Source organism: Corvus moneduloides, chromosome 1 (genome assembly GCF_009650955.1).
Source record: "Corvus moneduloides isolate bCorMon1 chromosome 1, bCorMon1.pri, whole genome shotgun sequence".
Lineage (NCBI taxonomy): Eukaryota > Metazoa > Chordata > Aves > Passeriformes > Corvidae > Corvus > Corvus moneduloides.
The window spans coordinates 96,926,464-96,950,225 of NC_045476.1; the positions used below are offsets into that span (position 1 = coordinate 96,926,464).

The following is a 23,762-nucleotide window of genomic DNA, read 5'->3' on the forward strand; positions in this document are numbered from 1 at the left end:
GAAACTGAGGCAGTTAGAAAACTTTCAGCATTTAAGTATTGCTTCCTGACACACCATGGCAATCTTCAATAAAACACCAGCTTGCTTCTGGATGAGGTAGCACAGTGTCCGCTGCCTAGGATTACTCATGTACTTTCCAGCTGGACTAGCTCAGACTAGAAGAAGAGCACACCTCAAGCAGGTGGGAGATTTCTCTAGCACAGTAGCCACAAGAAATCTCAGTGCATTATGGACAGCTGGGACCAACTGAACCGTCAGTATCGAATTAAGGAGGAGACAGGTGGGAGGACTTGAAATTTTTTCCTCTCTTATCATAGATACTGTGATATTGCCAGTCTCTCTAAATGAAATAATAGGGAAGCCTCAGGGCAGATTGTCTGCTTCCCCTCTCTTGGGGAGTATGCCTTATTTTGCTCAGCATATTAGAGGTGGCTGATCCATTGTAATGCAATGTCAAAGGCCTTTGGGACTTAAAAAATGTTGTGTATGTGGTATTGGAAGGGCAAAGAAAAAGCATTGACCCTACCAGATGTGATCTTTTCAGGTGGCATGTATGCACTTGGGTTGACCAAGCTTTAAGAAAATGAAATCATTCCAGTCTGAGCTTAGAGTAAATATAATTATTTTAATTGATTGCCCCCATAGCTTGTAATCAAAACTCCTTGAGGAATATGGGAACCTTTGCATTACAGATTACATGATGGTTCCAGTAAAATTGTTTTCTTAAAAACTGATTCACTTCTGCTGTAACATTTGACAAAAATGTTTGTTAGATCCAAACAGCTATTTGACAAATACTTACCTGTGTGAGGAAGCACTTTGCCATGCTGATTGTTTTGTACTCACACACACAACAAATCCAGGTGCAATCTAGCACGGTTGCTATTTTCTGTTTGTTATTCAGTCATTTCTTAGTCACCTCTATCTTGCTGAAAATTGTTTTCATCTGTCCAGCAAGTAGAAACATTCTGGTTACTATGAGGTGGCCATTCAGGAACAGCGTCATTCTTCCTCCACCACAAGGAGCATAAGGCAGAAGTGGAAACAACTGTGAACAATGCATAGCCAATAGCAAACAGCTGACAAACCACCCACATGCTAAAAGTGCTTTGTCCAAATAATTCAATGCATAATTAACAAATGCATCTGCAGAAATCTGCCCATTAACAATTTCCAAGTGGAAAACATGGCTAGATAATGCATTTACAGTCTACCTATACTGGATGTAGTAGGACAGTAGGGTTGCATCCTCGTGCTCCCTGAGAACAGAATCATTCTTTGTCAATATAAGGGTTGCTCAGAGCAGTTCAGTTTAAATTAACTGAAGATATGGAATTGGTGCGTATAACTGAGGTGTAACAAACCCAGTCTGGACATTTTTACTGAAAGCAAAGTCACATAAATACGTTGCCTGATCCAAGGATCCAGTGGGTTGATCTTGGCCAGTGGCTAGGCACCAACCTGGCTGCTCTCTCAATCCCTCTCCTCAGAAGAGGAGCTTAAAAAGCTCGTGACTCGAAATGAATTAGATCATTTTACTGTCACAGAGAAAACAAACTCAGCTTGGGGACTTGAACAGCTTGCCCTAGACCAACACAACTCTCCTAGCTGAAATACCAGGTAACACAACTGGTAACCTTTATGGAGTGGACAGGTGTTGGAGTAAGTACATGCCTGCATAGGAAAGTCTTTTTGCTTGGACAGAATAATGATTTCATGTTCATTCATTCATTCATGTAAACTTTGAAGGAACTTACGCAGACACTCTGATTTGTATGTAAACCTCATTTGTTTCCCATCAGTTTTGGACAGCTACCATTTCTCTGTACAGAGTATGAATTTCAAGAGTAGTCACTGTTCCAATGTGGGCAATTAGAAGTATTTTTCTGCAGTATCTCTTGACCCTTGTTTTTATTTTTTGGGCAAGGCTCTTAGGAATTGCTCCAGCTAGTATGCAAGAAAATTTTTGAGGGCAGAAAATTCTGAGTTTCGCTGGCACCTGTGTACAACTACACATTCTAGGGTAAATAGAATAAATGAGGGGTTTTATTTTCAGAGTTCTATACATGACCATCCATAGTTTAGGAAATAAAAAATTAATACAATGATAAATATAATAATTCTGTGTGCAGACCTGTGACAATATGTTAGTGTTTTGGCATTTTGCATAAATGAGTAACTAAAAGTGTCTACACTTAGGTCTGTCTACCTGTCATAGGTTAGCAAGCATCGTCCCGGAAGGGACGTCCTTGCTAAGGGGTGCTTACAGTTTCCTCTGGGAACTGATAGAACCTATCAGCTGGCCAGTTTGAATATGGACAATTCTCTAAGCCACTTAAAGTTGTGATCACCTCTGTGATCCACATTTAAGAATAGGCAAACTCTCCCTCCAAGCTCTCTCTCGTTTCCGGCGCTGGGACAGGTGGCTGCAGGGCCCGAGTGGGGGCCAGAGGGCCCGGCCAGGCCCTGCTTGGGCCAGGCCGGGCCGGGCCACGGCCATCCTGAAGCCATGGACCTGTTCCAGCCATGGAACCCCCCCCCACTGCCTTGCCATGGGCAGCCGGAGCGGCTCGGCTCTCCCCCCTCTCCACTGCGATAAGAAACATTCAACATTCCAGCTGCAAAGCTGCAAGGCCGAGGTGAGATTAACCCTTTTTATTGCTGTGAAGAGCTGAAACCCTGAAGGAAGAGAGAGAGGAGATGCTTAAAGCTGAAATTCTGTTGTGAAGCTATGATATATCAGAGTATCCCGTTGTAATTCCATGAAGATCTGGGGGGTGGAGTGTTCAACTCGTAAGCAAAAGCACCTGCGCTGAGATAGGCAGATGCTGACGCAGCTGTAATTTCATGAGAAGTTTGGACAGGGAGAGATGAACCAGATGAGGACTTTTGCTCCAAATGGGAAAGGAGAAAACCTCAGTCCCTAGAGATGCTCCCAGAGATAGTCCTAAAGATGAAGATAATGAAGACCCTTTGCTCCCAGGGAAGGAGAAGGGCCTCTGTTTTTGTTTCTGAACGGCTCAACCTTAAAATTGTACCCCAAAAAACTTCAAGAGTGGACCCTCGAAAGCAGTTGCGGGAAAAGCTGCAAGTCGGGGGAGAGGACTCACACGCAGGCAGAGAGACTCCTCTTCCTAAATGGACTGAACAATATTTGGAAGTGGGCAGCTGTCTCGTTGTGATAATGTTTTCATAGCATGAGCAAGAAGAGACTTCTCTTTCTAAATGGACTGAACAAGGTTATTATGGAAGTGGTAAACAGACTGAACATCTTAAGGGTTGTCTTTTCACATTGTCAGTGGGAGAAGGGAGGAAGGTGGGGGGAGGAGGAGAGTTCTGAAGGTGGTATAATTTTTTTTCTTCTTTTAGGTCTGTTAATAAACTTCTTTATATTCTTTCAAGTTTGGTGCCTGTTTTGTATTTCTCCTAAGTCTTATCTCACAGCAGATAAACAGTAATGAGTATTTTGGACCAAACCACTACACTACCTAAGCCTGTATCCCACCTACAACAGTAGCCGAAATACCAAGTTAGCTTAGACTAGCATGACATATTCAGCTTTCAGGATACTTAACACTTTAAGAAGCCATGCAAACATTTTTTGTCCTGAACAGACATTGAGTAACCACTATGAAAGTACTGGAAGAAAATTCTCCTCAGGCTTCTGGCTCACTTCCCAGTGACTGGGATCACACCAGGCTATGCCCCATCCCTCCTCCCAAATGCTGGTTTTCAACGAAAAGTAACACGGGTAGGTAGCAGGAGGGAATAGTGATAGAAACTAAGGTTAGTGATCTGGGCAACCAAGAGTTGTGGGGCCAGACATGCCCCACAATTTAGTTGCCACCTTCACAACCAGAGATCTAGTCAGCCAAAACCAGTCAGAACATTTCTGTCACAGTCTTCTAAAAGCATTTCCTGACCATGGCCTTTTATCTGATCGGAAGCATCGGCCATCCCGTGGTGGAAGTCGCAAGCCCATCACTTGTGTCAAAAGAGTCTCAGGGCAAAGTCTTTAACAGATCTGCGTCAGATGAACAGAAGATGCATACAGAGTTCAAGCAACCTTGCTTATTCACCAAAATTATGGTATTTTATCACCACAAAAAACAGCAAGTGACAACTCCATACATCCTATGTCTATGTGGTTGTCTGGAAAAATCTCTACTCCTGCCATCATGAGACACATGAAACAGTTAAGATGAAGATCACTGACTACACAAGAAAGACCATTTTCTTCTTTCTTGAGGGGAGAAAATTCAGTATCATTTCTTATTTCCACAAAATGAGAGTTTTGTTGATCAATCCCTTTAGTCTTCAGTAGCAGTTGGATGCTTGGATGCCAGACCTGATGATCCTCAGAAAATCCTAGCCTAAAGCCTGCCTGCCTGAGTAGGCTGCACTATTTGAACTTAAAATGGTCCATAAGCCCCTCTGTATATATGTTTATATAAATCTAAAATCACATATTTGCACTAATGCTCTCTAACATCTGTATGTTGCAAGAGATTGCTAAGAGTTCAGTAAAAGAGCAAAATTAATGAGAACAATTGCAACAGCTGTATTTAAATCTGACCAAAGGACAACCTCCCCTGGTATCACTCTACAGCACTCCGTGATGCTTCTTACCCAGACCGTTTGTACCGTGCAGCTTTGTGTAAAACACAGACTGGTACTGGTCAATGTTTCTTTTACCACTACAGTGACGTGCTTTTTGAAGCCCACACATGTTTGTAGCTTCCCACCACATCCTGGGGCAAGGAGTTCCACCCTTTAATTATGATCCTTGTGGAAAGCATTCTTTCTTGTGTTTCATGTTTTTAACTTGCTAACTGCTCATTTTATTGTGACTGCTTCCTTTGCTATGAAATAAAGTGAAAACCATTCTTTATTCACTTTCTCAGTACTGTTCATGATTTTCCTGGGGCTCTGTCACAGTCCTTTTCCTCATTTGTCCCTCTTCCATATGAAAATCCTAAAGCCTTTCTTTTTCCTTTCCTAGCACAGAAACCATTAAATACCTTTGATCATCCTGACACCCTTTTCTTTATCCTTCTATTGCTATCCTGTCATTTTTGAGATGAGATGACTGGAACCATAGTCAATATTCAAAATGCTAGGTGGGCAATGGATTTCTATGTCAGCATTATCATGTTTCTTCTGCTGTTTTCTGTTCTATTCCTAGTATTTCCTAATATACTGTTGGGGGTTTTTTTGACAGCTGATGAGGATTTAGGTGACATTTTCATAAGGCTGTCTCCAGGCTCTCTTTCCCAACTAGTAGTTAATTTCACCGTGTGTTTATAGATTTCCCAGGGTACAGGTAGGAGACCTTAGTCATTTAGCCTTGAAAACACAGCTAAATTACAAGAGTGGTTGGGCTGTAAATGGGAGGTTGTTGATAGAATTTTGTACTCGCTCAGTTCTAATGGCAACTTTTATTCTTCTAGGTCTTGTTATACCAGAGGTTTCTCACATGTATGTGAGGCAATGTGAATGTTTGCCATGGATCTCACCTTTTTAGTGGGTTGTTGATTATTTTAACAGAACATTAATTCTAACAGAAAACTCATTCAGGAAAGAGTTTGTTCAATGACTTTTACAGAGGGTTTTGCTAATTTTGCCACTGCAAGGCATACCCTGACCAAAACCAAGGGGAATCCAAACAAATGCATAATCCTCTGCAGTACTAACTCGATGGAGATTTCATCCCATAGCCTTTAATATCGGGTAGAGATGCAAAGCACTTCAACCTTTTTCATAGCTGAAATGTGCTATTGGCATCATAATGATTGCTAAAAGGGAGTTCTGGAGCATAATGAAATCTGGAATTAAATAAATCACTTCAGTTTTGTAAAAACCTAGCTGCAAAAGAACTTTAAATAGTTGTTTCTAAAAGAGTGCTGACAGAATAAATCTATTGCTACAAGTCGATCAGTCTCATCTTTGACTTTAAAACACTTGCTATGTTATATTTCAATGATTGCTGTCAAACATTCCTTAATGGGCCAAAGACACCTCAGTATCATATCACAAGCACAGATCTTTTCAGCAGTCTCCTTTCATGGAGTGGGAGTCATTTGATTTTGTCCATGTTACCATAAACTCTGCACTACAGTACAGAAGTCAGAGATCTACGAAGTTTTCCTGTTAATGCAGCTTTCTCTGATCAACATTTCTGCTCCTTACTAATTCTGTTTATTCCAGTATGTTATAGGCAGAGTTTTATTAGTATGGATTTTTATCTCCATTCCAGTCTAAGTCCTGGGGATCTTGGAAACATTGGCAATGGAAACGTTATTTTATAGCTATGGTGGGCTGACTCTGGCCAGCAGCCAGGCACCCATCCCTCTAGTCTCTCACTTCCACTTCTCAGCAGAACATGGGGAGAAAATATGATAGAAAATATTACAGACTGGAATAAAGACAAGAAGGTAACTCACTGATTGCCATCATGGGCAAAAAAAAAACCCAGACACGACTTGTGGAAAATTAATTTTTTTTTCCAATTAAAAATAGTGTAGGAAAGTGAGAAACAAAGATAACACTAAACCCACCTTCCCTCTAACACTTCTTTTTCACAGGTTCAACCCCACTCTTTAATTCCTAACTCCTCTACCTCCTTCCCCCACAGTCTAAATAGATGGAAGCACTGGTCATCTCCCAGTCTTTCAATTTCATTTTGATTTGGAGAGTTAAGAGTGCTCCTTGACACAGTCAACTCCCCTGTCTGTTAACGGCAATTGGAAATTATAAAGCTTGACTTTAATGTAGAATAAGGTTTGAGTATAAAGGGATATTCTCAGCTACTAGACCACGAATGAGGAGGCCAAATACATGAACTAATCCAAAAGATAGCAAATTAACTCTAAGTCATTTGTTTGAAAGACATTTAGGGACATGATTTTCTGTGCTTGTTTTGGAAAGTCATTTACTCCAGTATAGTGGTTTTTTAAACAAGAAAGGAGTCAGACTTCTTTCATTTTCACTGTTCTCTGTCAACTGTAAGAGCTTGGAAATGTAGGTATGCAACAGAATGAGTAATATAATTACTCTTCTCATTGTTCTGACTCCCTGTGCACTTCAGGAAGTTTGATCTGAGCAGCTCAACTTCTGGAAGCCCATAAAATTGCTGCAAATGCAGTGGGAAAATAAAAACATACTTTATGAATTAATAACCCCATAAAATGGGAAAGCAATCTATTTTGGACAAGTTTCAGTTTAGTATTTGATAGGTGATAAAATTACTAAATCCTTGATTCTTCTCCTTTTCAGAGCACACTCAACACTTTTAGATATCTGAAGACTGCAAAAGCTGACCAACAACAGCAGGTTTTTAAACATCACTGCTCTTCTGACAAGTAAGTTCTCCATTCTCAGATTTTTTTTTTTTCTCTCTGGTATTCCTGACTTGTATTTTATTCTTGCATTTCTTATATGGACTACCACATTCATTTTCTGGGCCAAGTAAACGTGAGTGCAAATTGAATAGTATGGAACTGCTCTTAAATTTCCCAGCTAGAATGAAACCTATCAACATTACAGATAGAGTTGACATAAAGCACTGACTTGCCTAATTATTCCAGCTTGTAGAGCCAATGGAACTGTGGTCATATCTCTGGATGTTTTGGGTAAGCTTTTTCGGGTAAAATGTTTTTTGGATGGAAAAATTAAATTATTTAAGCATTTGCATGTTCTTGCTGGAATTAAGGAAAGGAAGATGGAAGAATTTGGAAACTGCTGGAAATAATAGTGTCTGAGGATAGCCTCTACACTTAGAGGAAAGAGGGTTAGAAAAACTGGTAAGGATTGGGAAAAGTGGAGAGGGAAAAAACTGCATTGAATGGAGGAGGAAGAGGATCCTTACAAAGAGGAACAGAAAAGAAAGTTCCTTGCTGTTCATGACTTGCTGAAGGAGAGCTTCAGAACTTTTTCGAAAATTTTAGTTTTCCTGCACATAAAGTTTAACTTTCATGAGGGACTGCACTTTAAAACACAAAATTATTCTAAACAACCATGTCCACTTACCCTCTTAAGTGAGAGATCTTATATATCCAGAGATTGCTGCTCCAAAATATCAGTGAAGATTCTCATAGCACTACTAAACTTCACCTTTCTTTCTAGTTTCATAAAACTACTGCAAATACTATGTTATTTGCTACTTCTTGGAATATATTTCACTTATTTCACTTCAGTGTATCCAGTAGATTTTATGAAATGTAGTGCCTGGTTACAGGTTGCTTCAGCTTTGACAATCTTGTTTTATTATTCTGTGGATGATTCGTATTGAAATTTTGGGTGGTTTTTTTTTTTTTTTGCCACTGCATATTTCTGAGATAAGGAATACATTGAATTTAGTTCATACAGTATAAAATATTTCATGACCTTCAATATGATAATTAAGCATGTTTAGCTACCAGCAGTCTGCAAAGCAAAAGACTTCTGATGTATTATTTTTATAAAAGAAGAAAAAGTGCTGTGAAGAATATGCGCTATTTAATAACTGCCCATGGGAATAAAAATCTTTGGGTTTATATTTATAAAAACAGCTTCCTTCTTTCTTATTGCTTGTTTGGTTGCTTTTCAGGCATTTTAGCTGTAAGAACACAGCCAAACTTTTGAGTCTTGTTTGGGGTCCTAAAGGATCACAGGGTCATGACTTTGATTTCTCTCTTCCCAGAAAGCAGAAGTACCGAATACATCACTCATTACTAAGTGATCCACCTGTCTGCAGTTCTGTGTGGTTCACCTTCCTGTTTGGGTCAGAACATGCCACAACACAAGCTTCCATATCTACTTAAGTGACCACTCAGTTGTATTTTGCTAAGACGACAGACAGGCTAGAGCCAACAGCTTCCATTCTTCTTGGATTTGTCTGTGAGATGCAGTTTGGAAGCTCTGTCCTGTTTACCATGAAAAGCAGATTGTAAGGAATATGAGGCTCTTTGACAATGAATCCAAGCTTAATAATCGAATTAATGAATCTCTGTGGCATTAAGCATGTCAGGACTGTGCATAAAACTGATTTATCAGTTCATCAACCCAGGAAATAAATAATAAATTTTGAGACAATCTAAATGGAGAAAACAGAGGGTTTCTTTTTGAGATGAAGTGGGAGGGCAAGTTCCAAGGAAGAGGCTCCATTTCTGCTTGGACAAATTAATTTATTTTCATTAACAACATTATGTTTTCAGGAAAATGCTACAAAAGCAAAGGAGAAGGACAATATACCCATAGGTGAAGTAGTGGTGGTCGTATCTCCTTCTGTTTTGTAGTACCGAATTGCAATAGTCACAGGGTAAATCCTCTCCTCTGCTAAGTAATATTGGAACACAAATCCCTCACCTCTGGTCACAGTACCTATCAGCTTCCTTGGCTCTACAGTATTTCCAGCAAATTATTTATTAGAGATTACTTCAAACTATTCAATGTTCTCATAAAACATTAACCCTACACAATGTCAATGGAGCACATGCTAAATGAAAATATCACAGAAAATACTTGGCAAGAGGAGTCGTAATTGAGGCAGAGTCTTTGCAGAATATTTCAGCAAGTTTCACAATTAGATGTTTTCAGTATTTTGCAGACAACCTGGAAGCCAACAGAATATCCTTGTCAATGAAATTTATAAATTATACCAACAGTCCAACAGGACCACTTGCTCTATCAAGCAGCCTGGGTTGCTTGGTAACCTCAGCCCATCTATGTATAGCAACATACTGAATTTAAGGCTGAAGAGTACTAGATCCATCAAGAGAAACAGGAATTGTGTTCTAAGGGGTCCTAATCTTTGAGGGAAATATTTCAGGAATCACAGCAGATAAGCAACTTCATTGAAAAAACTGATAACGTAAAACAGGGGTTGTTGCTTCGGTTGTGAGTCTGACTTTGGTGAGACTGATCCAGAAGTCTGTGTTTTGGTGCCTCTGCTTTAAGAATGTGTGCTGTAAAAACATAGAGGGTCAGAAGAAATTATCACTCTCTCTTTCTTCTGTGCATTTGCTTTGTAATGAGTTTTCTGGAGAAGGGTTTGTTCCCCTTAGCTGGTATTATTAAAGTATTTTGGCTTTCTGCCAAAGTGTAGCAGTAAATAATATGGTGGATGACCTCACTAGTTTGATAATCTAGACTGGGTAGTACACTATTACCCAAAAAAAAGTGAGTAACCTCCTTTTACATCACCTTCTCCCTGCTTACTGTATTGTTGACTGGCAGCATAATTCCTGTAGTCAAAATAATGATGGGAGAGAAGTCTGAGCACTATAATCAGTCCTGTTCCACTGTTGTGAGAATATCATACAACAGATTATTTTGACTGCTACTTTGTTTACATTAGGTACTTATATTAGTAAAGGTGGACCTATATTAAGTCTCATTTAGAGAATTACATAAAACTTTCTGATATATTTATTCAGATTCTTGATATTTGCTTTTTGTTTTCTTAGAAACCAACGAATGACATTTCACATTTTTCTGTTTGTTTATTTATTTATGGCATATATTAAGGTAATTTATTAGTCAAATTAGCCATTCTTTGTACTGAGTAAACAGAACAGTGTGGTTTTTTCTGTGCCCTGCAAGATTTTAGTATTAGCAGATTTCAGTCTCTGCTATGGTGCTTTTCCCTACAGTAGAAAGTAAGGTTTTCTGCCTTTATCAGCTCTCAAGAGATAGCTCTGCGTGAACTAGATATTGCATAAAGCTAACCTGAATAAAGTGAAGAAAATACCTTCTCTGAACAGGCAGACAAAGCTACAGATATCAAACTTGGACTAAACACTTCTGTCAGAGGCTGTTTTCTCCAGTCACTTAAACTCTCCCAGCTCAGGGGTTTGATGATCAGCAAATATTTGCTAACAGACACATAATAGTGAATACTGAATGTCATTTAATGTAAAATCAGATATTGAATTTAAGAAGTTTGGCACTACATTATTAAAATTTTATTTTTTATTTTAAATTAGCCTATTTGAAATGAAAGGATAATTTAAAATAAAAATATAGGTTTAAATTTTAAAAATGCACCTATTAATAAAAAGCAAACAGCAGTTTGAACAAAATCCATTCTTGTATTAAAAAATGATGCATGACTTCCTATGCAGACTGCCTGCAGGACAATGGAAAATGAAGCAAGCAGCTCTACTTTGCATGGCTAGTTGGAAACACTTGAGGTGTTAAAGAAGTGAAATAGTGGCTTACCTAAGGCAACAACTGCATTAAACTTACATGTTGATTTGTTTATTTAATAAACATAACAAAAAGGCAAAATACTAAATGAATTATCTTGGTGAAAATAAACAGAATTATTACTATAAAGAAAACCAATATTATTTCTTATTTCGGGAATTTCAGAACCAGATTAAATGGGCACTGAGATATAAAGGGAACATGCATTTTTTGTTTCAGCTTTTAAAGACAAGGTAGCATCCAGGCAAGTATATTTGAGTTCTGTTTGGTAGTTATGCAATATGAAGAAAAGAGAAGCTAGATATGTATTTGATCTTTCTTTTTTCCTAGAAATGCACCTTGAGTCTTAGGCACTACTCCAGCTCCCTAATGTAAAATTCTGTTCAAATGAGTGTGATGGATTTACTTTCAGATATTTTTTCTCAGATTTCTAGCAGAACTTCTGCAGTAGAAGCCAAATGGTGCTGAATTCTTTGTTGTGGAAAAAGGCACAGGAAAATTCAGATGAGTGTAGAAAGACTATAAATAAAAAACATTAGCCTCTGACCCAACAATTGTCCAGAAACAAGTGTGATTATGTGGACAAATGGTGGTGATCACAATCTTCTTTCCCCACAGTGCAGCAGTTGCTCAGCATAGAGCACTGCTGAATAGATAGATGTGCTTTTGACATCAGCAGGATGGAATATGTCTGCCCACAGTGAGATAGAGCAGTCACTGACTGGGCTGACAGCTATAACAAATAAAGATCTTGCCTCAGCGGGAGATGTTGAGCACCTGTGACACTTGTCTTTGCTAATTCAGGTTTTTGCAGATGAATGCAAAGGTGAATATGAAGGGTCACAGTCACCTGGCTGGGAGGGGTGGGCAGCAGCAGGGAAATCTGAATGAGGTAATCACTTTTAGGGAGCTTCTAATCAGTCAAGAAATGCCAGTTGCACCAGACACACAAAAAGCAAAAATTCAGATTTCTAATTGTAGGCAGGGATTATCTATTCCCTCAGGATTTTGTGCCAGAGCAGCCATTGCCTGCCTTTTCCACCTGATGCTGAACCCACAAGCAGCACCTTCACTCCCTGCCTCAGCGGAAGCTCTTCGCAGCCCTCTCTTCCTCCCCAGAAATGTCTGTGGCCCCAGGTCTCATCCTGATCCCTCAAGGGGACCCTTTGAGGGGACCCTTGTGTAACCCCCACTTTGAGGGACGCTCTGCAGGGGTGCTCATGGCAACAGGAGGAGTTAAGTGGGCAGGTCCTGCTGGGGTGTTGGGTGCCATAGTCACTGCTCTCACCCTCATGGATGCTCATTCCTCAAAAATCCCATGAACACACATCTGTGTAACTCCTGGCATCTGATGGAGGGTCCTAAGTTTAGTCATACCATCATCTTACATTCTTCCAGTTAACACAGAGGAGGAGTACTTGGAGGGCAAGACCTTGAGGGTTCTGGTCCATTTAAGGGCTGATTGAGCCTTCCAATGTGTCCAGTTTCTTTCTGTTGTTGGTCAAAAGCAACTGTTCTCCAGAACTGGGAGCTTTGGTAAAGTGCCTAAATGTAGGCAGGATCGCTGTGAACTTCAGTCCTCATTCCTGTAGGTGAGGAGAGTGGTCTCTGCTCCTTACAGTGCACAGGCAGGCTGCTGCTCTGCTCCTGCTCTCAGCAGCAGAGGCAGCTGAGCCTTCCAGGTGTGGGCTCTCCCAGCCTCGCTCCTCTGGGCACAAATCACGGATGCCCAGCAGCAGCCCTTCCAGTGAGCACAGGATTCTGGGCTGAGAGGGGCTGCAGGGTCAGTGTGCCTGCCTCAGCCCTTTGGCTGAAGAACAGCGTTGCATCACTCTCAACATTAAAAACAGAAGAAATCGATGTCGCTGCAGCTGGGATCCCTGGGGCTGTGAAGTATGTCTGTGACACCCTGTCTACAGCAGCTCCTCCTGGGGCTCTGGCAAAGGGCTGCAAATTCCTGACATACCAAAGAATTTGGGGCAGAGAGCGAGTGTTTAGCATCTTTTTAAACAGGAGTGCCTCTTCCAGAGTATGATTCCCCCATTCTGATACGACAGGGCAGGTTCAGCCCAGCTTAAGAGCAGTTTGGCTAAATGGAGTCCGATGTAGCTCAACACACATAGAATTTCTGTGTTGTAGTATAATAACCAGTTAAAAGATAACACTTATTAGACATACTATTTGCCTGTCTTGTCAGGATAGAAATGAGCAAAAAGCCAGAAATACAGCTCATTAGGAAGGAACTAGGCCATATAATTACCCTAAGAAAATTGTCTTCATCATTTTTTTCTTTCTCTCTCTCCTTTTTTTTTTTCCTTTTTTTTTTTTTTTTTTTTGGCTAATGGTTCTTACTATTCACTGAGATTTACATATTGAATAGAAGAGCAGAGCATCTATCTTCTGGCCTATTGACTTCATCAGGCTTGGGGAGTAGAGGTGGAAAAAAGGAAAAAAATATGTGAATATAATAGCATGAATTATTTTATGCTGCCATATGGACTTAAACTGGTTTTAAAAAAAGGAGATCTCCATTTCAATGCTATTTGTCTTATCATAGAAACTTTCCTTTTCTTCATTCTTCTACTTCCAGAAAGGTCTTATTCAGAGTATTCTATCCTAGCTGAAAGGTCACTGTTGTCCTACAAGAGAGACCTCCTTCCCTTTCCTGTCAAGTCTGGATGCTGTGAATAGGGCTCTATTTCTCAGAGGCTGAGAAACATCAGTTGGAAGGTGGATATTGCTCTCCACTCCTGGAGGTCAAGTGTGTCATCCTTGGTGCTGCAGAAATTGTGGGAGGAGACGGAAGGGCAATCACAGCAGTCCTCCTGGCTCTGACCCTACAGCACTCAGCATGCTGACCACCCTCCCACTGCATTGCACCATTAATTTAAATTAATTCAGTCTCTTTGATAGATAGTTCCCTAGATAGGTAATCTTTAGTTTTATATTAAATTTCTTAGTCTAGGCATTTAACATTTTTATTTGTATACACATTTTTCTTTGTGCAGTCCTGACTTTGACAAGGCATTGATGAAGTAACACATCCTGCAATATGAAGCAGTCAAAGGGATCCTCATTCCAACCAAATTCTGACATTGCCAATCACATTAATCATGTTTCATTTTAGTTTTGTCTTATGGTATTCAGTAGGAGTTCTTATGGAGTAAAACTCAAGTCCATGTGAATAATGCCCTGAGCTTTTTTCTGTGATACTGGGAGAGGACATGCAGGAAGGCTGTTGCCATTCCAGCTTGTGCTGTGAAGAAGTAAGAGACTAATTAACCAGTATGAAATGGAGACAGGACTCTACCATAAGGCTACTCAACTTGGTGATTTCATTGGTTTGTGATCAGAGACCTTCGGCTGCACTGGATGGTTTGAATCAGAGTACGACAAAGAGCAACAAACCCAACACTAGAGGAGGATTTGAGGTCTAGGACAAAAGGACAGTCTCAGACCCCCTGGCAGACATGTTTATGGAGAGATGGCCTGTACTGCAAGAAATGGCTGTAAGGGCATAAAGAGACCTTTTTCTGCTTGTATTTTCATACTTCCTAAATTAAACTGTGCCTATGTGCCTTTACAAGCATCTCTCTCTCTTCACTTGCTTACAAAAACTCAGACCAGCTCCAAGTTCTTGCTATTAATAGGAAAAAATAAAGATATTTGAAGAAAAGAAACAAGAAAGACTTATTACTTGCAGGTAAAAGCTCAGAGGGAATAGGATATAAACAGCACAGAAGAAATCTTTAGAGAGTCTAGCTGCTACTGTTTGGCATGCTTTTACTCAGTGTCTGCAAAAGGAGATTTGGGGCAAAGCTGAAAACACTCAAGAGACAGAGCAGAGGGTGCACAGGTAACATCAGGAACTCCTATCAAAATTAGCAGAGTTTCTGAGGACAAAGGAATAAGAATAGTTAAATACTGTTTTGCAAAAAAGCTACATCAGTTTAATTGTAGCCTTTCAAAGTATCTGACCTCAAATAGACAAGGAGGCTCACAGGTTTCAGACTGATGATTGGAAACTATGATAAGGTTGCAAACAATCTCTTAATTTTGGCTTAACTGTAGTCTTTTTTATGCTTAATTATTGGTGACATTTTCCATGTATTGCCACAGAAAAGGACAGACTAGAGACTCCTAAAACATGACTCTTGTAAAGCAGTGAGAGTGTAGATATCAAAATGACCAGAAAGGGACTAGATCAGTCCCCAGCAAATTAAGAATGTGTATTCACTATGCTTGTAATAATGATAGTGTATGTTTTATAACATTACATTTAAGCAATTGTAATTTCAGTCTTATGGAGCAAAGAGTGCAATCACTGAGATTTAACTTTTAAATAGTGGATTTAATTGACACTGCTTGAAAAATATTCACAGCCCTTCAATAGTTGGTATTGTCTCTCCCCTTATCCTACATGATTGTTTTAATTTAAACTAGCTCCTTGCTTTGTGCATAGAATTATTGACAAAAATATGTCTTTCTTCAGCAAATGATTAGCTAAATCATCCTTTTATTTACAAGCAGCACTGTGTCCCTGTGCCCTAAATCTTGCTAGTTGGAAGAGTAGGAGGGGAAGCAATTTAATTAAGTTAACTTTATTGACCCAGTGGAGCTGTTGTTTAATAGCATGGCTCCCTGGAGTGTAGTGCAGGTAAATTGAATGAATGCCACAGAATATCACTTCCCTGAATTGCATATTTCAAACCTCTGCCAGGCAGTTTGGGATGAGCAGCCAGTCGGGAAAAAGGTTTTTCCAGCCTTGCTGGTGTAGATGGCATTTCCCGTTATGCTCCGAACCAAGGTGCCGGGTGTTACCCATGCATTCCTCTGAGTGTATCGAGAGGGATAACTCTGGGACTATGTGTTGTGCTCAGCTGCTGCATTTGGAAGGCAACTCTGTGGATGGGCTCTTCAGCCATGTATCCAAAAACGCCTTTTTATGAAGGAGGAAAACTAGCATGTGAGTCTGAATGAAAGTGCTGTGAGTAAACTATTTAATACTAAAACCTCAATACGCTGCATGAGAAATCAGACTCCAGAAGGATAAGAGATATTTCCTCAAGCTGTGCTTGTCATTAAATACTTGGGAACAAAAAGAAAAATTGCAAAACTTCTTTTTTTAATAGGTTTTTGATAAAACAAAAGCTACAAATACTTCCACAATATATACTCATATCTAATAGCGCCTGGTACTATTTCAGTTACTGTTTCTGTTGTTAAAATCTTTGTCCTAATGTTTTATTGGTATATAAGATGAGTACAACTGCTCCTCTGCAGCTGACTGGAACACACACCCTTTTCTGCACTGTTCTTCAACACTGCCCACTGAATGATAAAAAACAGTATCTCAGTCTCTTGCACCTGTACTTTCAATCACTTCTTTTAAAAGTCAAGCCAGTTATGTAGTTCTGCAATGTAACAGCAACTTCCTACAGCTTTTAACCCCTGAAGAATTTAATTTTCCTTGATTAAAGCTGAGACCTGAAGATCCAGTCCTACAGTTTTTCTTGAAGAATTAAATACAGCCACTCAGCTAATTTATGTTTCACTTTGTAAAATAATAAGTGGTAGAACTTTATTTACAATTCATACTTTTCTCACATTCATTCAATTCAGTGTCCGAAAAAGTTTGTGTGTAATTTTTTATCTTATCTAGAAACAGATTTTTCTTTACTTCAAACTGCTGTTTCAAATTTTAAATGCCTGTGAGATGAGAGAGATGGGCTGTAGGGGAGCAGCACTGTTCTTTCTGGTGTGGACCAGAGTAGTGGAGAGACGCAGGCAAGTGTCAAGCATGTAAGTCCTTCTTTAGGTTAGACTTGTGTATCTTCTAACAATCACATTTAAAGAGTTGCAGTGATTTTTGCCCCCATGGCAGGCTGTTGATGAGACTGACTGTCCTTTAGAATGTCATGTCTCATGGCACTGAGGCACTTTTGGGGGTGGTTGGCCCTTGGGGTGATCATTTTCAGTTCCTCTCCTGACCTTTATGCCCTAATATGCCACGGACATCCTCAGAAGTGCTGCCAGGTGCTTTTAATATAGAAACCCAAGCTTGGTGCAGCCTCGGGAAACTCCAGGCACTCAGAATCCGGCCCTCTGCTTCGACCTCTGGAAAAGTTAAACTGCTTTTAATTCAATGTTAGATTAATGTGGCTTTTGACTGGCACTGCATGTTTGTCTACTAGTTTGAAAACAAACCAGTGGGACATCACAAGTCAGAATTATAATTTAATATGAAAATTAAAATAAATGCAATAGTACAAGAACACTGACAGAGTCAGGATACAACCTGACACCCTGTTAGGGTGGTGGTAGCACTCCAGATGAAGCGGTCCTGTTGAAGTGGTGATCCTGTAGAAGGGTCTGGTCTTCACCTGAAGGTCCAGCTCTTGTCCTCTGGAAATCCAGTAGATAAGGAGCACTCGTGCTTTTCCAAACCCAGGATTATATCCAGGTGGGAATGCTTGGCTGCTCCCCCCTGGGCAGAGCATCTCACAGTGGGCTGATGTAATTCTATGAGTCACGCGGTGGGTCCTTGATCGCCCACTGAACAGAGACAGCCCCTCAGCGGGAGTTATCAAGGATGAGCCATGGTAGAAGAACACGACCACTGCCCCACCTGCTTTAACAGCTTGTGAAGATGATAACAGAATACATGCTTTTGGTTACATCTTACACTGTAACCTAGGACAGTTTGCAGAAAATTATGATGTCTTGCATGAGTAACACTGAGCAATTTACTAGCTGATATTCTTCAGTGCTCTATTACTCTACTTTCATTAAATGTGTGCTTTGGCAGCCATTGCTTGAAGTCCATATTCCACATTTGTGCAGAAAAGTGCAGTTTCTATGCTAATAATTGTGTCTGAAATAAAGATATTCTGAAAGCCTTATTGTGTATCTAATGGAATGAGAAGAAAACATATTTCCATGATGCCACACCACAGTTCCTTCCAACAGACAAATTACAGTGAATCATAAGTGTTTTCCTGCATAAGAATGCATACTGTATTTTTAGGTGAAGTTCTTTAAATGTGTTAAAATGCAAATACATTATAAATGCCTTCATTTTAGTTTTACTTGATTATAGTTTTAAAGGAATATTAAATCAAGGTTTCTAATATTATTTATTTAGTATGTTTAATTTTTAACTTAAAATTATTTAATGTATGTGTATATTAGTACTAATATAAATTAATATATGCTAATTGATGGTTCTGGGTGGGGCACAGAAGTCATGCCTGATGCTATTTTAGACTTCAATATGTATATTTTTTGGTGAAAAAAATTGAACTTAAGCATCTCCCACCCCTTGCCACAGCCTTCCACCTATCTCTGCCCTTTCCTTCCCATTGTGCCGGCATAGTTCTTTTTAGGACTGAACTCTGATGTGGGTTAGTAACCTTGAAAGATTACCCATCTCCTTTCTTTTCCTCAAGGTCCTTTATAAAGCAGAGCAATGTGCTCATCTGGTTTGCAGTGTAGCCTCCAAATCATTGCTCCAGTGCAACTGAACATGCATCAAGGGGAAGGGAGCTGACTCAGTTCAGGCAGGCCAGGGGAAAGTGCCCATCAAACCACCACTGGATTTTAAGACATGCCATTTGCTTGATGCTATAGCCTGTAAACTCAACACATACACACTTAAGCAACAGTAATGGTGTTTTTTCTGAACTAAATCTTTGCTGAAAACTTTTGCCAGTACAGAAACAACATTTAGGGTTAGATTTAGTTTTCAAAATTTGAAGGTTTTACAAGTTTGGAGAGTTTTAATACCAAAAACTAGGGGAAAGTTTGTGTCAGTACACTTACACCACAGATAAGGACCATTTGTTTATCTTAGAATTGGGTACAAGAAATTTGTACTTTCTATACTTAAAAGAGATTGCTCATTTACTAGCTGGTTTTGGGTTGGGTTTTTTTTTTCCAAGTACAACGTATATCAAGTGGACAGAAGTAACATACTGTAACTTTTTCCCCCCAGATACTAAAAGAAGCTTTTCCTGTGGCCGGTCTTTCCCACACCTAAGGGACACTGGGGCAGAAGTTTTACAGCTGCAGAGGGATGGCATCTTCTGTGCTCCAGCTGTTCTGCTTAAAGATGTTCCTGCTTTCCTCTGCCACTGCCACCCAGCAGCTGGCAGTGCTGCCCCTCTGGTTTTGCTAGTGGAGTTCCTTGCATGATTTCTCTTTGGCCTGAAACCTGCTAGCTCAGCCAAGCTAGTGCAGATCCACAGGTCACATTGCTTAAAATAAACTGGCTCATTTGGCCTTGAGTATTTTAGAGAGTGTTCATGCAAACCCCTCTGCTGGCACAGCTGTTGGGCAAGGTGTGAAAACCAGGGAGAAGTAATGTGTTGCGGTGGCTAAGTCCACTTTACACCCCCCAAGCTGCCTTAAAAGTGGTCTCTCCTTACAGCAGTGTGCTAGAAAGTTCTCCCTTTGTCTAGATTCTGCTGGTCACTGGCCCTCTCCCCCCGCCCATCCCTTTTCCCATTGGCCCCTGTTATGTCATTCAACCTTGCCTCTGCCCCCTAGCCCTTAGACTATTGGTTTTGGATGCTCTGCCCACCTTTGGGCGTTTTCGGGATAAAATGGGCACGGGCGTTCAGTTCTGGGTTCTTCTTGCCTCTGGTCACTTCAGTGTGTTGCCATTAAACGCCTTGGAATTGCATGCAGAGAGCCCCTCTCACCTCCTTGTCTCCGGTTCGTGCACAGACTGTGTGTGTGAGCGGCTGTTCGCCACCACCTGCGAAGGTGAGATCGTGTGCACGCGTGGGTGCTGGGAGAGCGCTGCCTGAGCGTGTCCATGAGGGACCCAGTAGGGACAAACGCGACATCGATCCACCGAAGCCCTCTTCCATAGTAATGTTGTCAATCCAGTGTAATGTTGTGTGATAAGTTAGCTATTCCCTAAGTTTGAGCCACTTTAAACACAAGAGAAGGTGACAGAAGTGGCTGTAGCTTGGTTGTGTCCAGCAGACTTGCATTCAGGTGTGATGCTAAGCATGCAGTGATAAGTAAACCCATATGCAAATATTTTTGTTCACACTGGTATTTAGACATTCATTCACAGTTTTCTCCCCTCTAAAGACTAGCATGGGCTTATGCCTGCATTTTGAGGTTGGTTTTCTTTGCTTCACATTAATTGATTAGTCATTTATTTCAGTCAGTAGAGATCAATGATGATGTGTCGAACCTTTGCTACACTGGAGACAAAACTTCAATTTAGACTCCAACATCATCTCTAAGTTGACCAGTTAGAAACGTAAGAGTTGATTAGGAGGTGCTCTCAGCAGCTCATGGAGCTTAACCTGGCAGCAGACAGCTAATGCTCCATAATCCCAGCTATGGAAAGGCCTAAGGAGTTTGAAGAGTTCAGTTTGGTAATTTAACTAGGAAATCCCTGATCATTCCTCCAGAAGAAAAATTAAGAATATGGAGAAGATAATGTGGTCTGGACACCTCAGGAGGAACCCAGATGCTGAACAGGATTGATTGGTCTCTTTGACCTCAGTCAGAATCCTGTTGCTGCAATATCTAAGTGGATTGTCTGCCTTATTGTGTATTACCATGAAAGGATGGCTGCACCAGAGTCACAACGAGAAGATCCCTTCTCTGCTGCAAGGTGTATCATCAATGGTATTGCTCTTTAAATTCCCTACCAGTAGATGACTATAACCTTCATGAGTAGAACTGACAGAAGGACCAGGAGAATAAACGTAGTTTCTCAGCTTGGAAGTCACATATGAGAATTAATTAAACCTAGTGGGTTTTTTTCTTAAATAAGGGAGGTTAAATTAAATTATTGAGAAGAACCTTGTTCCCTTGCATAAATGCAGCGTAGTATTTCAAAAATCCTGACCACGAGAGAGAAGAAAAAAATCACAGGAAAGAAAGCTTGTTATTACAAAATCCAGGAAGTCTGAAGGGAACTCTAGTACACTGGCAGTAGAGGTATTCTGACTCAAGAAACTGCTTCACAACCACATCAGTCAAGTCAGACATGGTATTTTAAAGACTTTTATTGAAGCGCAAAAGGCCTGCAATAACCAACATCGTAATTTCTGCCAGAGAACAGGAATTAAATAGTCATTTCGGTATTTTATTTTATGATCATCATTAACTGTCTTCTGCACCCAGATTATAAGATATCTCTTAGCTGTGTTCTGCATCCACAGAATCACAGAATCAATTAGGTTGGAAAAGACCTCTGAGATCACCGAGTTCAATCTTTGACTGAACACCACTGTGTCATCTAGGCCAAGGCACTGAGTGCCATGTGCGGTCTTTCCTTAACCACCTTCAGGGACAGTGACTCCACCATCTCCCTGGGCAGTCCATTCCAATCTTTAATCACCCTTTCTGTGAAGAAAGGTTAATTGGACATGAGGAGAGCTGCTAGGTTGTTCTTAAAACCTATCCCGTTCCTTGGTCTTGAGGAGAGGCTGAGAGAATGAGTTGGGGGAGGAAAGTCATATTCAGATGGCCTGATTTCCATGTAAATTCCTGTGTCAGATGTTACCTGAAGTTTTAAAGTCTGTTAAGAGGAAAGAATTAGACACAGAAACTAGTGTTCTTATATAGGCCCTGTGACAATGTACCCTGATAGCTAAATGCAAGTAAGCATCACTCAGCCACTTTCCTCTCGGACTAGTTCATTTATGGAAGACATGGGAAATGTAGGAATAGCAGTGGTGCCACTTTAGCACAGCAAATTCACAGCTTCATTTGTGTTCTAGAGTACCAGTCACTGGCTGTCATGGTGCCCTGACTGAAAACACAAAATATCTTGTTAATCTGTGTGTGCTAATAGATTTTCTGTGTTGCAGAATATGAACATAATTTTGAATAATTCTGCTCTCATAATGCATATAATTTCTACTCTAAGTAACTACTCGGCCTTTTAGCAATAATTCTTGATATTTTTAAAGATACAGGTTATAATTGATATTTGTGAGTTATAATTACCTCTTGAAAAAAGAGTCCACTGAAATACCTAGCCACTACTACTCAGTACGTTTCCATGTGGAGTGCATGCAATTGCAATAATTCTAGTTAAATAAGAGGTTGCCTACATACTGGCCTATTTAATGGGTTTTACATCCAAGAACAATCAAAAAGAAAAATCTAATGTTCTGTCTCTAGATTTTCTACTTTTTATTTCGGGTTCCACTCTTTGGCTCCACTGTGGCAGAAAAGAGATGCTTTATGCCTGTGATACAATTGTATTCTGAAGCCCCAGGCCTTGACCAGTACAACTAGTTCTTATGGGTAGCTTCAATAATTTAAAAGCAAATCTAGCACTGGGAGAGGAGGGGAAAAACGCTTTTTGTGAAGTTAGACCCCACATACACATCCAGCAGTCTGGAAGAGTTTCAGGGATGAGCAAGACCCACTGTTTACCATAGAGTTGCAGTCATGCATGTCACTTAGAGGACCTGTTCTTGGCTAGAACAGTTCTATAGGTTATGGGACAGTCAAAAGAATGGTGGCCCTTTGCTTCAGGGGCACCTGCTGAACAGACATTACTATAGACTGTGTTTAGATCCTATTTAATCATAAAATAATGGAATATGCTGAGTTGAAAAGTACCCATCAAGATCATGAAGTCCCACTCCTGGCCCTACACAGGACACCCTAAGAATCCCACCCACCACGTGCATGGCACAGATCTTCCCTACATGAAGTACTGGAAAATGTAAAGCTGTTGGTTTTCATCCTTGTGTATATGCTCCATCAACAGGAACAGCATAAATAGAAGGAGGCTGGATGGGAATAAAAGGAAAAGCAGGGAATGACTGGTAGTGTTATGTATAGCAGAGACTGTAGGAAGAGAGAAGATGAACAGGAGGAAGGGCAACTATATGAGTAGCAAAGAGAGGAGAAGAGATCAACAGACTGGGAGAAGGTAAACCTGCAATGATAGAAGGGCCAGAAAACTGTTAATGGAAAAATGAAAACAGAGAGAAGAAAGAGAGATGGCACATTCTGTTATTTAATATAAGGCTTAATGGGCCAGGTACTCAGAAGAATTTTTAATCTAAATAAGGCAACTGAGTCATCTTCTTAACCTGAATTCTCTAAGTGTTCCCTTATGACCAGATGAATGTATGTGTTATCTCATAATGTGATTATGACAGAAGATGCAAGCAAAGCAGGTTTGAACACAGTATCTGTAGCATATAGGGACAGCTCTTAGGAAAGTTGGGAACAGATGGAAAGTCAGTGAACCTACCCAACTTTTAAAGCAGAATACTTGAGAAAGCTGCTTTTTTGTTTGAAATACTACTTAAAGATCAGCACACACACACACCCCCCTTCACTTTCCCAATCAAAGAGGGAGAATTGATAGCTGAGAGCTATGCAGATCTTGATCCTGTAATTTTTTAGCCATAAAAGATACTTTGCCTACCCACCTTACAAGCAGTCAGGTGCAGCACAGACATTATTCAGTCAATTTTTCTGCACAGAAAAAATCATAAATTCCTGCCAATGAGCAAAAAGAACTTAAGGCAACATCCATTTACTTGTGTTCATTTTACATGGCTTTATAAGGCACTGTG

The 23,762-nt window shown here is 40.2% G+C and overlaps 1 protein-coding gene across 17 annotated transcripts in view; it reads left to right on the forward strand.

Moving 5' to 3' along the window:
- LOC116448603 (poly(rC)-binding protein 3-like) overlaps positions 1 to 23,762 on the forward strand; it is a 516,599-nt gene that overhangs the window by 332,978 nt on the left and 159,859 nt on the right. For all 17 annotated transcript variants that reach the window (XM_032119362.1, XM_032119393.1, XM_032119403.1 and 14 more), the window contains one exon: positions 7,276 to 7,361. The gene's annotated coding sequence lies outside the window, so the exon portion shown is untranslated. The remainder of the gene's footprint in view (positions 1 to 7,275; positions 7,362 to 23,762) is intronic.